Source organism: Scleropages formosus, chromosome 6 (assembly GCF_900964775.1).
Source record: "Scleropages formosus chromosome 6, fSclFor1.1, whole genome shotgun sequence".
Classification (NCBI taxonomy): Eukaryota; Metazoa; Chordata; class Actinopteri; order Osteoglossiformes; family Osteoglossidae; genus Scleropages; species Scleropages formosus.
The window spans coordinates 21,658,998-21,672,666 of record NC_041811.1 but is presented as its reverse complement, the minus strand read 5'-3'; positions in this window follow the sequence as shown (position 1 = coordinate 21,672,666).

Below are 13,669 nucleotides of genomic sequence, written 5' to 3'. Positions count from 1 at the left end.
GAGTTGCTATGGAGACCACTCCGTTTCTTTCAGCTATTACTATTTAAAAAAACCGAGAAAGAATTGTTCCATAATTCAACAAAGCTGCATTCAATGGATCCCAATGCAACTGGCTGTCACAATACAGCTAATTGCAGGTTCAGTAGAGGGAAAGCAAGAGAGAGCGAGGGAGTGTGAGTGAGATAATTCCTGTCTGAATACACCTACAGTGTACAAAGTCATTATTTGAAAACAAGGCCTCTCAGTAGATTAGTCACATTTATTCAATGAAATTTGTAACACAAAACACGCAGGCCTTTGTGTATTCCATTATCCAGCTGGCTGTGTGAATAGTTGTGTAAAGCAATACTGCTTTAATGTTTAATGCCACAGTGGTACAAAAAGATGCGCATGTATAAATGCAATGTAAAAATAGAAACCTTTTAAGATGTGAGCTGTCTTGTCAAAATGGATCCTTGTTGTTAAAAGCCTTACCTAAAATGTACACAGAGAGAAATACACAAAAAGCACAGATACTTTTATTAAAGAATACAGCTGGTAGCTCACAGTTTATGGACACAGACTTGAACCTTGAAAGGTTTAATGTTCACAGGTGTCCCATGAGGGGACCTGCTCTAGTACTTTTGAGCAAAGATCTGAAGTTCTGAAAAAACCATCTGCCAAACAACATAATTCCTCCCATGCACACAGCTAGTGTATTAGTAAAGCCATTTGTGTTAATTACTTTTCACAAGGGTACTATAGTTGACTGTACAACAGCACTGTGAACCCAACAGCCACCTATGCCAGTGAAACCTGGAAGACTACGAAAAGGATTGCCAACAAACTGAATGTATTCCACCAACATAGCTGACGTCAAATTCTGGGTGTCTCCTACCACGATCAGATCACAAACGAAGAGGTGTTCATAGTGGTCTGCTGCGACTGGAAGACACTGTTGCTGAACGACGAATGCGACTAGCGGGTCAGATTTTGAAACTTCCTCACCAGGGACTTCCAAAGGTGGCAATGCGATGAGTGCCCCCAAAGGGGGAGCGCAAACAGGGTAGACCACCGAAAACGTGGTGTTCCACCTTTTGAGAAGACCTCAAGACCATGAACATCGAATGGACAGATGCTGAGATCATTGCTGCCAGCAGAGTCTATTGGAGAAGACTTGCTGCCCAATAACTCAACCAACGTGGGAGGAACTAACTACACCTGTTCTGGAACTTGAACCAGCAATTTTCAGGTTACAAATCTGTTCCCTTGGCCACAGTGCTACCTGTTGCTTAATTCATGTAATGTGGATTCATGTGGGCAGGGAGTTCAAAAATTGAGTTTACTCAAACCAGACAAAAACAGATAAGCTTTATGCCTGACAAGGGGGTTTGTCTCCCATTTTGAAAGGGATGGAATGTGTGACATTTGGCTATAACAGTAATTTTCCCCAGGCATCACGTGGCAGTCTTTGCCAGACATAATTGAATTCACAGAATTCAGAGGATTTTAACTTGGAAGTTACAACGACGTCCAGATTGATGTCTCTCACAAATATAGAAAGTGGGAGAGAGATAGAGATTTGCTATTCAAATTTAAAAGTAATTATTTTGCTGACAGGCAAGACATGCAAAATACTTGTAGTGCTGCCAAAGCGGTGCAGTAACATATCATGAAACTATAGAGATGAAGAGATAGATAGTCTCTAAAATATTTTGTGCTACTGAGTTACATACAGGATTAGGGTTAGGATTACATCTTGGATTAACCCTAACCTTAACCCTAAAACTATCCTGTGGTGCCTCATCCTTATCCTTAGCTGATGGTTTATGCTGAAAGGGGCATTGAAGATTTAAATACATTTCTTTGAAAAAGGAAAAACATGTTAAAATAAAACAAATAAAATAAATACAATTAATTTTAAAAATGTTTGTTTGGTGCATTGGTTAGCACTGGTGATTCACATCTTGTGGGTTGCAGGCTCATTGAATCTGGCTCAGAGTATGCAAAGCTTATATGCTGGTTTTGTGAGCTTCCTGACACAGTCCAAAGACCTTTTAGGTGACTTGGTCACTCATGCTCTGTGCTTCTGGGATATGGTCCAAAGCACAAAACCCAGCAATGGATGAGCACTTATTAATAATGGATGGATGGTTTTTAAGCTCAGACAGTTACAAAAAAAGCAATTGAAAAAATCTACAGTGTGCATAATATCATGAGGAGTTAGAATTTGCAATCTGAGGTATGAGAAAATGCTTTTGTTACTATCTCCAAATCACAGGAAACCGGTGGCAATAAATCTGTTTAAGCCTGCCAGTATGCTGAACTGAGCCATTATGTCCCAACTGTTTGTCAGCTCCTCACTGTGTGTTAAACATTCTTTATTCCACTGATCCATTTAACTGAGAAGTTGGTTAATTACTTTCAAAATGTAAATAGATATAAGTTGTCTTAGGTGCCTGTAAGGTAAGCTTTGAAACAGCTTTTCCTTCCATAATTTTTCTCCTTAGCTGATGTTTTATGCTGAAAGCGGCATTACACATCTATATATTTATACAACTGCATACTTCAGCTGTACCAAATGATGACAGATGACGTCATCGCCATCATTAATAGTTAGTCTAAGTGGTCTGTCATTTTCATGGACCTATGAAATAAACATTTTAATATACTTCCTACCATGTAATAGCATAAAATATACAACATTCTGGGCTGCTGAATTTCAACAAGTTTAATAGCACAGAACTATGCAGAGATTGTTGTTCTCATTATTTGGTACAATGGGCTGTTTTGTATTCAAAGATCCCTCTTTATGGTTGAATTAACATACACATAGACATAAATATAACATTTTTTTAAGTATTATTTTCCATTACAAATACTGAACCGTACTTTTTCCTAAACTGCAAGGAAGCTTCTAAAAAGCGACTAAAATATGTAGACATTCTCTCTTGTAATGCTTAGCAGAGATGTTTAACCAAAATTACTTTTTAAATATTACAATAGTCTCTTTAGCTAGTAAGAGTACCCTACCACCTTCAGACAGTTATAATATCATATGTGGCACCTTGAACTGCACCTCTATGTCAGCAACTTAAATCAAAGGGTTATCATGTCAATGACAACATCCTTTGAAAGGCAAGAACACATCAGCAGTCTGAACGCGTCTCAGATATTGCAATTACCGTATAATGTTAATGATGAAGGTCAGGACGTACTGACCCTGATGCTGAAAGATGGATGATTAAAATTATGCTTTTTATTTAATAGAGGGCAGATGCTATTTTTTTCTGCTAACAAGTAGGATATTTACTGGAGTTATAAAATAGAACGTTGTTTTATTTTCATGACAAATGTGTACTGTAGATGTCCTCTGAACGCAGGTGGTAACAGTTGGAAAAAGAGGTATACAATATCATGAGCATTTGAATTTAATCAAAGTAAATGTTGTACAGTCAGCAGATCAAGGGAATATTTCAATGTTCAACGTATAACACTCCGGTCTGTTTTGCTCATTATTATGGTACATCACACACCAGTGTCCTTATTAATGTAGAACACCCAGTGCACTTTAACAACGACTACAACATACAGGTGCAACATAGAACAATAAAAATGAATCCCATGTTAACATTAACTGATAGTTTAAGTCAAATTGTTGAAAATCCCCTGCATGGTGAGTCACAATGTTAAGCACAGCAAGGCTTTAAAGGACCTTATTTTTAATCTTTTGCGTTAAAAATATCTAGAACCACCTTTGTGTTTTTTGATTAGCAGGAATGACCCAGATACTGTCAAACTATTGCATTCTCACAGCTAGGTTTTCATTGTAATAACACCACAGGCCTGGGATTGCAAAAAATAACAGGACACACTCGTTCTTTCGATAAGAACCCACCAAATGAAATTGACCAACACTGCAATTCTGAGTGACACTAGTTTAGAAAATAAGAAAAGCTGTCCCTTCTCCTAGTATGAATTCCGTAATAGCTGTATATATTTCAAAATCAAGGATAAGGTCATCATGTTGTGCATCAGGAATAATATATCCTAAAGTTTATGAGAATGGAAAAGTCATCTCCAGGCTGAAACATGAAGGTTTTGCAAGATTTTTATTTCCTTCTTCTATTATTCTTATTCTTATTCTTATTCTTATTGGGGTGCACGGTGGCGCCAGATTTGGCCGGGTCATGCGCTCTGGTAGGTCTGAGGCTCGAGTCCTTCCTGCTTGGGGTGCCTGTGACGGACTTGCGTCCCATCCTGGCTGTGTTCCCTTCCCCTTCAGCCTTGCAGCCTGTGTTGCCGGGTTAGGCTCTGGCTCACCGCGACCTTGCTTGGGGCAAGTTGTTCTTGATGTTGGTTATTGTAATAATAATAATAATAATAATAATAATAATAATAATAATATAGCTTTTTATCTAAAATTCTTTTCATTCTTTTGTTCCATGGGGTCATTTCCTAGAGCAAATCAGGTGAAGTATTTCTCCGAAACGTAACATAGAAAGTCACCTTTTAAGAATGTGAACCAGACAATATCTTCTTCATAACCATTACTTTACTTGCTACCCAATACATAAGAGATTTAATTTTGTGTTCCTTTAGAAAAATTGCAACAAATGTAAAATGAACCTACAAATGTGCTAACACAGAGGCAAAGCAGTGATCATTATGAAGCAGAGCTTTTTAAGTTGTAATTCTGAATCGCAGCCTTCATCTAATATGAATTCCTCTGTTGTACACCAGGATCTCCACAGATATGGTTACAATTCACTAGAAGCCATGTGAAGAAAATGATGGCTGGATGAAAACTATTCAGGATACTGTTCATCGCTCATTTTTCTTAGATCTCTGTGCCTTATACAATATGACCAGTAAAAGTGCACAGTTGTCATGGGGATTATCAGAATCATTCAGAATCGTGTGAGGGTTCCCCTGTGAGCCTGTTTAATAAAACATCCTTCTCTGGGCTTTCATTAGTCAGGCGGTAGTGTGTGCATTGAAAAAATCAAAGGGAATTAGGCAAAACCCTCTTATGTAATGAATTGTACTAACAGCAGAAAATTAACAAAACAATTAAGAACAGAAGTAAACTGATGTTAACTATAGTGAATAAAAATAGCGTTTTTGTTCTTTGTATTTTATTCTGATATTTTTTTTCATATTGAACAATTTATAATAGTTTTGCCTGTATAGACGTTTGAAGAATTTTCTAGATTAAACACCTTGCTGAAGTACACTGCAGCTAAGGGTTGCCCAAAGCTCAAACCAGTGAACCACTATGAAACTAGTTTTCATTTAAAGAAATAAATTAAGCTTACATGTAGTGCTAAATGAACTGAATTAAAAACTCAAACTCCTTTTACAAAGATATATTAGAGGGCTTTGGATTTAATTAATTTGAGCATTTGTAATTGGATGAGCAGTAACTGAAAATGGATGGATAAACAAATACATAAATTAATCACTGACCCTAACTGCATTTACTAAAATTGGGTGGAAAGTTAATAATTATATAATTCATATTATTAATAATAAGCATGTTCAATTAATTTTACCTGGCACAGAGGATTGCTATCATTACTATTGATCTGCTTCATGCTCATCAATAGGCAAGCTCATCATCTCATTAGTGTTCAGCAAATGCGTGGTGAAGATGGAATGTGAAAAAACAAGCTCCCTTGGATCAAATTAATTTACTTCTAAGCTGTCACTTTCAAGATGCAGTGCGCTTTCTCATAGAGGTCAACACAATTAGGTTCAATATGTATAGTAAATATGCGGTATAAAATAAAAATAAAAGCGGTGTACTCTTTTGTCTTTGTAGAATATTTCACACTAACTTGCTTGGCAGAGCGCAACATTTTCTGTCCTCCCAGGGCAGCGATAGGCGTTTAAATAAAGTCTGACTTAATACAGATCAAGGTCAGGCAGGGAAGTTTCTGCTGCATGAGCATGCTCTCATTTGTAAACCATTTAAAATTTTGTTCTGGGAGCGTAGGCAGACATTTTTTGACCCTGCATACATTAACTCTGCGTCTGGAGCAGACAGGCGTGTGGCAGCTAGGATTTTATGTTTTTCAGCATTCGACTCTTCTTGTCATCTCCCTGGACTTCAGCTGAGTCCTTTTGTTTAAAAAAAAAAAAAAAAAAAATCAGATGAGGGGGATGCCTTCTTGAAAACTGAAAAAAATTGAAAAATGACATGATAGAATTTGCATTTATATTAACATATTGGAGAGTTGGCGCCAATACTAATTAGCCTGGATTTTGTACTTAGAAGGGGGGAAAGCCATCTGTAACCTCCTTAGTCGCAGTATTCATGCCAATAGCTAGCTCTCGGCAGTTTCCTCATGACGAGTATGATTTAACAAATAAAAGTGATTTATTTGCCTATGGGAACAGACCTGGCAGAGACTTTGCTACATGTGTCTGTGTCCCAGGCTCTAATAAAGGAAGTTCAATTTAATCCATTAAAATTATTTAAATTACAGAAAAACTTACTTATATATGTGTCTGTGTGTGTCTGTGTGTGTGGACTGTGCACATGTTCCTTGGGTCGATGTGGGTTGCTTCCTCCCACTATGCAAAGACCAGCTCATAGGATGGTCTGGTGACTCAGAGGTGTTTTTTAAAGCATGTACGTTTGTGTGGCCCTGTTTTGCTAATTGCTGTGGAATGGCATCTTGAATGATGTTTTGACCAGGGCATTCTTTGCCCAGAGGCCTTGGCTTCAAGGAATAGGCTCTCTATTATGAGCCCCTATTCCTGGATAAGGACAGCACATGCCACATTCAGTCAATTCCCTCTTGCCTGTGATTCTAACTGCAGGCAAGTCATAAGGCTCAGTTCTGAAAAAAGGACAGCCACCAGGCAAAGAAACTCTCTGTGGGGGGAAAGCGTCTCACCCAGAGCTTCCCTTTAGGCTCTGGGTTTGGCTTTCTGCTTGATGGAAATCAAAAATGATAGGAAAGTGGTGTGCTAAGGGGGGAGGGGTGCAGTGGATTTGGCCTGTGCCTGCTCTCTGGTGGGTCTGGGGTTCGAGTCCTGTTTGGGGTGCCTTGTGATGGACTGGTGTCCCATCCTGGGTGTGTCCCCTCCTCCAGCCTTCTTCCCTCTGCTGCCAGGTTAGGCTCTGGCTTGCCATGACCCTGCTTGGGACAAGTGGCTTCAGTCAGTATGTGTGAGGTGTGCTGCTGGTGGGAGGAGTGTGAAGTGTCATTTAATGTCACGTAGCTTGCCTTGTCTTAAATTGGCTTTGATGATTAGGTTTTAAAAGAATAAATAAATGTTCATTATAAATTATGCTCAGGGAACTAAGGAGGTTTCTGAGGTTTTATACACCCTTACATCCATAAAATGAGTTCAAAGAATTAAGTAAGTTTTCATTAGTGTACTGTGATAAACTTGAAACTAGGAAGAAGGTGTAAGAAGATTTAATACTAGAAAGCACATGTTATTTATAGCATCAGAGACATTACACTGCCTCTTTCCTAATTCAGTCTGGTGTTTTGGCTGAGGGAGCGCAGTGGTGCAGTGGGTTGGCCAGGTTCTGCTCTCTGTTGGGTCTGGAGTTTGAGTCCTACTCGGGGTGTGTTGTGACAGACTGCCATCCTGTCCTGGGTGTGTCCCCTCTCCCTCTAGCCCTATGCCCTCCATTGCTGGGTTAGGCTCTGGTTTGCTGCGACCCATCTTGAGACAAGTGACTTCAGCCAATGTTTGTGTCTGTTTTGCAGCGTTGTTGAGTGCCAGAACCATGCAGTGCTGAATGAGCATCAGAACTCATGTTGACTTCACCAGAAGAGTGAGAATCTTCAGTGATCTACATCCACCCTAGACCCATAGACTGTGTTGGTGTGGAGCTGATTCCTCTCAAGCCAGTGCCCACCTTCCCCAAACCTAAACGTCCAACCGTGCATCATCTCTGGCTGCTCTGCCAAAGGCATGCAGTCCCCCTTGTCCTACAATCTTCACGTTGAACTCATGTACATATACTCAGCACCACAGAGCTACCAGTCCTTTTGTCTCTCTTCAGTTGTTGAACAGCCATGTTTACCCACAGAGTCATGTACCTGATAGAGAATCTGCAGCTTACTGCTGGGGGACGCAGCTCACAAAAATCCTCCAGCATCATGTTTTATTAATGAAGTGGTATGTAGGTCAGCTCAGGCAGAATGGAAACACGCTTGGAAGGAAGGTGGCAGGTTCAGCATCTGTAAATATTTGTAAAATTAATAAAAAAAGGTAGATATTGGAAAAGTTGGTGTATTCAACCATGAAATGGCACATGCTGGACAGAGAAAAAATTGCATCTAGTTTCCAAATACTTTGATGTATCTCATATGCTAAGCTCTCACTTTCATTTTCTCAGTTGCATGCATGCAGTTCATGTTAGCTGTGAACAATGTGCCAAAAGTGTCTGCCAGACATTGACATCTTTCTTCTTATATTTTTGCATGCCCTCAGGATGTGATATGTGGAAGCAATTATGTGCTAAATTTATCCTGCACAAAACTGTCTTTTTGGTACAGATGACCTTTTTTATGAGCACCAAGTACACGTATATGATCAAACTGAAGGTGTCTTTGAATAGACACACCAGCTAAAGCAATATGTCAACATAAATGCAACCTTAAAAGCAGTGTTTTATTATAATCTTTTAACAAATCTGAATACTGATTATTATATTTTAAAAATAGCCTTTATGACACTGTATACTATATCATACTTGTATTTTTGTTAGCAAGAAACTATCAGTTGATATCTAAGCAGGGACTTCTTTTGAATGACTGTGTAGTGACAAAAACTAACGTTTCTTTTTCATTTTTATTATACCAACATGACAATAGCCTAGCTGTTGTACAAGATCCTGTAAAACCTATGAAAATCCTCATAAAATCCTACAGACTATTAAGATCCATGGTGAGATGTGACATGGAACAGGATATTCTTCCCTAAATCCTGCTCAGACTAAGGTTTATTGTCAAATCCCACTAAAAGAGGATCGTAGTAAAGCATCCAATTCTTTGTTAAAGATCTTATTCAGGATGAGAAACCAGAGAATTATCCTTTGTATCAATTGAATGGTGTTCACGAGTTTCTGTATTTTAAGTTTGAGTGACGAGGTGGAAAAAAACTGGTCAAAATTGATGTTTGATCCCAGGTTAATTTATGCGCATGTCCTTATTTTTCCCCGTTTGGATTATACTTGTTTCTGTAATTTTTTTACATATATATTTTTTAATTTTATAACAATAATTCAACTGTAAGTTTGAATATTTTCACTTACCATTAATTTTTCTGATTTAGTCTGAAAACATACTGTATAATGTTTCATATTCATATTGCTTTGTTTTGTACCTTGTATTAATCTCAGCCAAGCAGCATTAAAAAGCATTGAAACAAGCAAGACAATTCAAGAAGAATAAATCTGTTCTAGAGAAACACCTAGAACAAACTCAGCACATATGCTAATATGTAGCTGATGGTGTTAAGGAGATGAATGGGAAATCATTGAAGGAAAGTAGGATATTTTGGAAATATTTGGTGCAAGATGATTATCTAAGTGCAGCTCCTTCCTAATCATCATGGCAACATGAACAAACCTCCAGTCATCAGTTTTTGTTAGTTGTCCCTGTATTAGCTTCCTCTCGATTGGACATCAATAGCAGGATGTGAGAGGTACAGAATCCAATTTTACTTTCACAGCTGGAGGGCCTACCACAAACATCCCTTTTCTTTCTATGTGTGTGAACACACACAAACATAAACACATACAGTAAATACATGTTGATAATGCTGTGGAACAGGCTGTGAGAGGGCATGAGATTGAAAGAAAAGGACACGAACAAATATTTTTGACATTTTTCTGGTCGAAAGGGCAATTTAAGTAATGTGGCCAAAAGGGCTTACTGCCTTCCCTACTCTGTGAATGTTCGCTCACACAAACACCAGCCATTTAGTTTTCTTACTCTGTGTCATGCTTGTGCTTCCTTTGAGAATCAGTCAGTCATTCCAGTTGCATTGCTTTAGGGATGACAGAAAAACCAGCAAGCATACTGGATATATTAAGAGCATCTCTCTGGGACTGACTTTGCTTTCTTGCATGTCATTGATGACAACAGGGGAGTGTACAGTCATTCTTTGCACTGTGAAAGTCCTTTCTTTGTATTTCCTTTGTCCTCCATTCCTTGTTATTGCTGCAGCGGGTTTGTGCAACAGCCTCAGTTTTGTTTCAAGACCGTGGATTCCTTCAAAAGCAAAAGCGCAGAGAAAAAGCACAGTGAAAACAGAAGAGGGTAATAGGGTTAAGTCACTCAAGGCATTGCAATATCAGAAGCGCCCCCTACGGACCTGTCAAGAACCTGCAGGCAGGATTGATGGTCGGCTGCCTCCAATCAGAGCTGCCTCTGCCTCAGGCCCTAGTGTGACCTACAGTGGGTATGATATAGTAATTGGCCAGGCAGGGATTGGCGTATAAAGGTTTTGCCTTTGAGTCATCTTAAGGCTGCAGGGTTGTGGAGGGATATGTATCTAACAGTGAATTAGAAAAAAAAATAGTTTGGACTCATCATTAAGGAAAATAATTATAAATCATTTCATTTCACAGGTACTTTGTTTTGGCTCATTGCATGACAAACAAATTAATATGCTAAATAAATCATTATTATTCAATCAAATTTAGGTCACGGTCACATCTTTCATGGGGAGTTCTTGCAGAGCATAAAATACTTTACAACAGAAGTTATCACAAGGAACCGAGCACACTAGAAATTAAAACAAATGATCATAACCTTTAAATGTTTTTTTTCATCCTTGAGAAATAAGTCAAAATTAATCTAAATAATTGAGATAAACACTTATTTTGCACTACCTTCCATTTAGGAATCTGCATCTTTTTTTTTTTTTTTTTTTTTAATTAAAAATGTTTTAAAACACTGTGAAAATTAATTTGCGCCTTAAATTTATGCTTTTACACTTTAAATGGAGTACGTAGTATGTAATATTGTGATGTATTCATAGCTGTACTTGAAGAAAGCTGAGGCACTCCATCATTCAGAAAATGTGCAAAGTTGTTTATGCAGTGAGGTCCTATACAACCTTCCTGTCAAATTTCTTGAACTTGAAGTGTGTCATATTTATTTAAATTTCTTTTGAATATATGCATTTTTCCTCACTGGTTTGTGCTGTGAGGGACTTCACATTCAGTGGAATTCACACCTTCTGGTTTTGCTGAAAAGTTTTCCATAATAGCAAAATCCATTAAAATTATTCAATGCTTCCATGCTGTACAATGAGAAAATCTGTCATGGCAGAATTAGCTCTGAGCAATCCACTGCTATTTTAAATTGACAGAAGCAATTTACTTGGATAATAGTGATTTCAGTTAGGCATTTTTGGAAGTAATTTGTTGAGGAAGCTTTTCTAATGTCATTCTTTTTTATTTGATTTACTAGATAAAAGTGAGAGAATATATGAGCCTTGCTTAACTAATGAATGTCTGCTTCATCACCAAGTTGACAATTTAATCCAAACAACCACACATTTCCTTGCAGAAATCTCAGGTTTTCAGTCCTGGGGATTTAAATGAATAATTTGAATAATCAGACAATTGTGAGGTGGTTTCATGAATCTTTAAAGCAATCCTTTTCCTTTACAATCCTACTTGTCTAAGATATAGTCCCTGATAAAAAGGGAAAACTTTTGACGGAAGGAAAGGATAAGTGATAAGGAAAAGACAAAACGAGGTCATACTCAATCAAGGTGATATTTTCCTTTCCATCCCTGTAATTTCAGTCCTTGAATATCTCATTATAACATCATTACAGTCGAATTGCCAGGACATTGTGCAGTATGACAAGCATGGTGGTTGGCAGATCGCTTTGCTTTCCTCCACTGATTGAAATTCAGTGGTTTCTCTCATGCCGCAGGAGGTGATACAAACACCCCCAAATGCAAGCAGTCTCAAGTCCTGAAAGGTCTGTAGGAGGTAAGCGTGATGAGCAATGTGTACACTGGGTGGACGTGTGACACTTTGACACTTGATGATTCTGCTGGACCTCTTTTTCCTTTCTGCATTCCTATATTTTTCAGTAATAGTGCTGGTGGGGGTGGACTGGTTGTGGCTGGTTACATAAACAGTCCAGGTTTAGCTGTTGACTGGAACAGTGTGTATGCATGTATGGGTGTCTAAGAATTCTAGACCGTGTATGAGGGAGCAAAACATGAAATTACCATTTATTAGTCCTGCATATTTTAGCATTAAGAGTATTTCAGAATTTATATGCAGTTTTTAAATCTGTGAGATTGATAGTTCCCTTAACAAATACAATAGAAGTTATACCTTTAACAATGGCTGTATCTCTGAAGCTCCCTTTTCACTCTGCTAGACTTCACCAAGGGTGTGTCATTTAACTTTTTCTTTGCTGCTTATATAAGACCAGCAGCAGAACGCAGTACAGATATAGGCTCAAAATAAAATTTGCTGGTGATTCAGTCTGCTGGAGATTTCACAAAATTGTGTAATTCCCAGTTACGTTGAATTTGAAAAGAAACTCACTTTCCATGAACACTTGTTCCTTGTCAGGGTCATGGTGGTGTGGAGTCAATCCTGAAATCAATGAGCACAAGCCTTGGGGGACAACCCTGGACAGGATGTCAGTTCATCACAGGGTAGCCACACAAATAAATACTCACTCACCCCTTCACACACTATGGAAAACATAGACTGGCCAACTCACCCGAACTTTTTGTGTCTTTTGGACTGTGAGAGAAAGCCCACTCAGACACGAGGAGATCATGCAGATTCACACAGAGTGAGCCTCATTCAACTCAACGCAGGACAACTCAGGTGCTGTGAGGCAGCAGCACTACCTGCTGCACAACTGTGCCACCCTACAAACAATCTGATCAGTGAGAAACAGTTTCAAACGATCATGAAGGACAGAGGGATGGTAGTGTAGATTAGTTTAAATATAAAAATGCAATCACTGACAGAATTAACACCAGGATTTTCCGAGACATATGAAGTATTTACTGTTTTTTTAAAGTAAATGGTTTAACAGATGTTGTATTTGTAATTTGGTTCTAACTTAATTTTTTCCTTGGTACATTTATGCTTGGACTGTATAGGTAACCTGTGACAGTTGCATTACAATTTAATAGAGGTTAAGCATAATGAAGATGTATACTGTATATACATATATATCTATGTGTATATATATATATAGAAAATGGTCTGATCTGCTTGAGATTTAATATCAGTCTTTAGGGTAATTGACAGGATTGGTGTGTTTGTGTGTAATCTGTCTGTCAGTATGGATTGAGTTTCTTGTGAAATTTCCCCTTGAGGCACAGCAAACATGTCAATCAGTTGTTCTAGAGAGGGTAGAACAAGCTCTCTGCAAAGCTGAACACACATAAAATTAATAAGACTAGAGCAGCCATCATGGCTGGCTTCCTTAGGACCTCTCTAGAAAAGTCCAGAACAGCTTGTTCAGGCTGCATGGAAGCTTGGAAGCACAGCCTGCTGTCTTTTGAAGGCATCTGTTACTGTTTTCTCACTCGTGGGAGGTGAGCACAGAAAATAACCCCACGCCTTTTTCTTTTTTCGTTGCGCGCTACTGTCCTGATGTATGCATCTCACACATCCCACGTTGCACCGACGAAGGAAACAAACTTTTTTTTCCCAGCC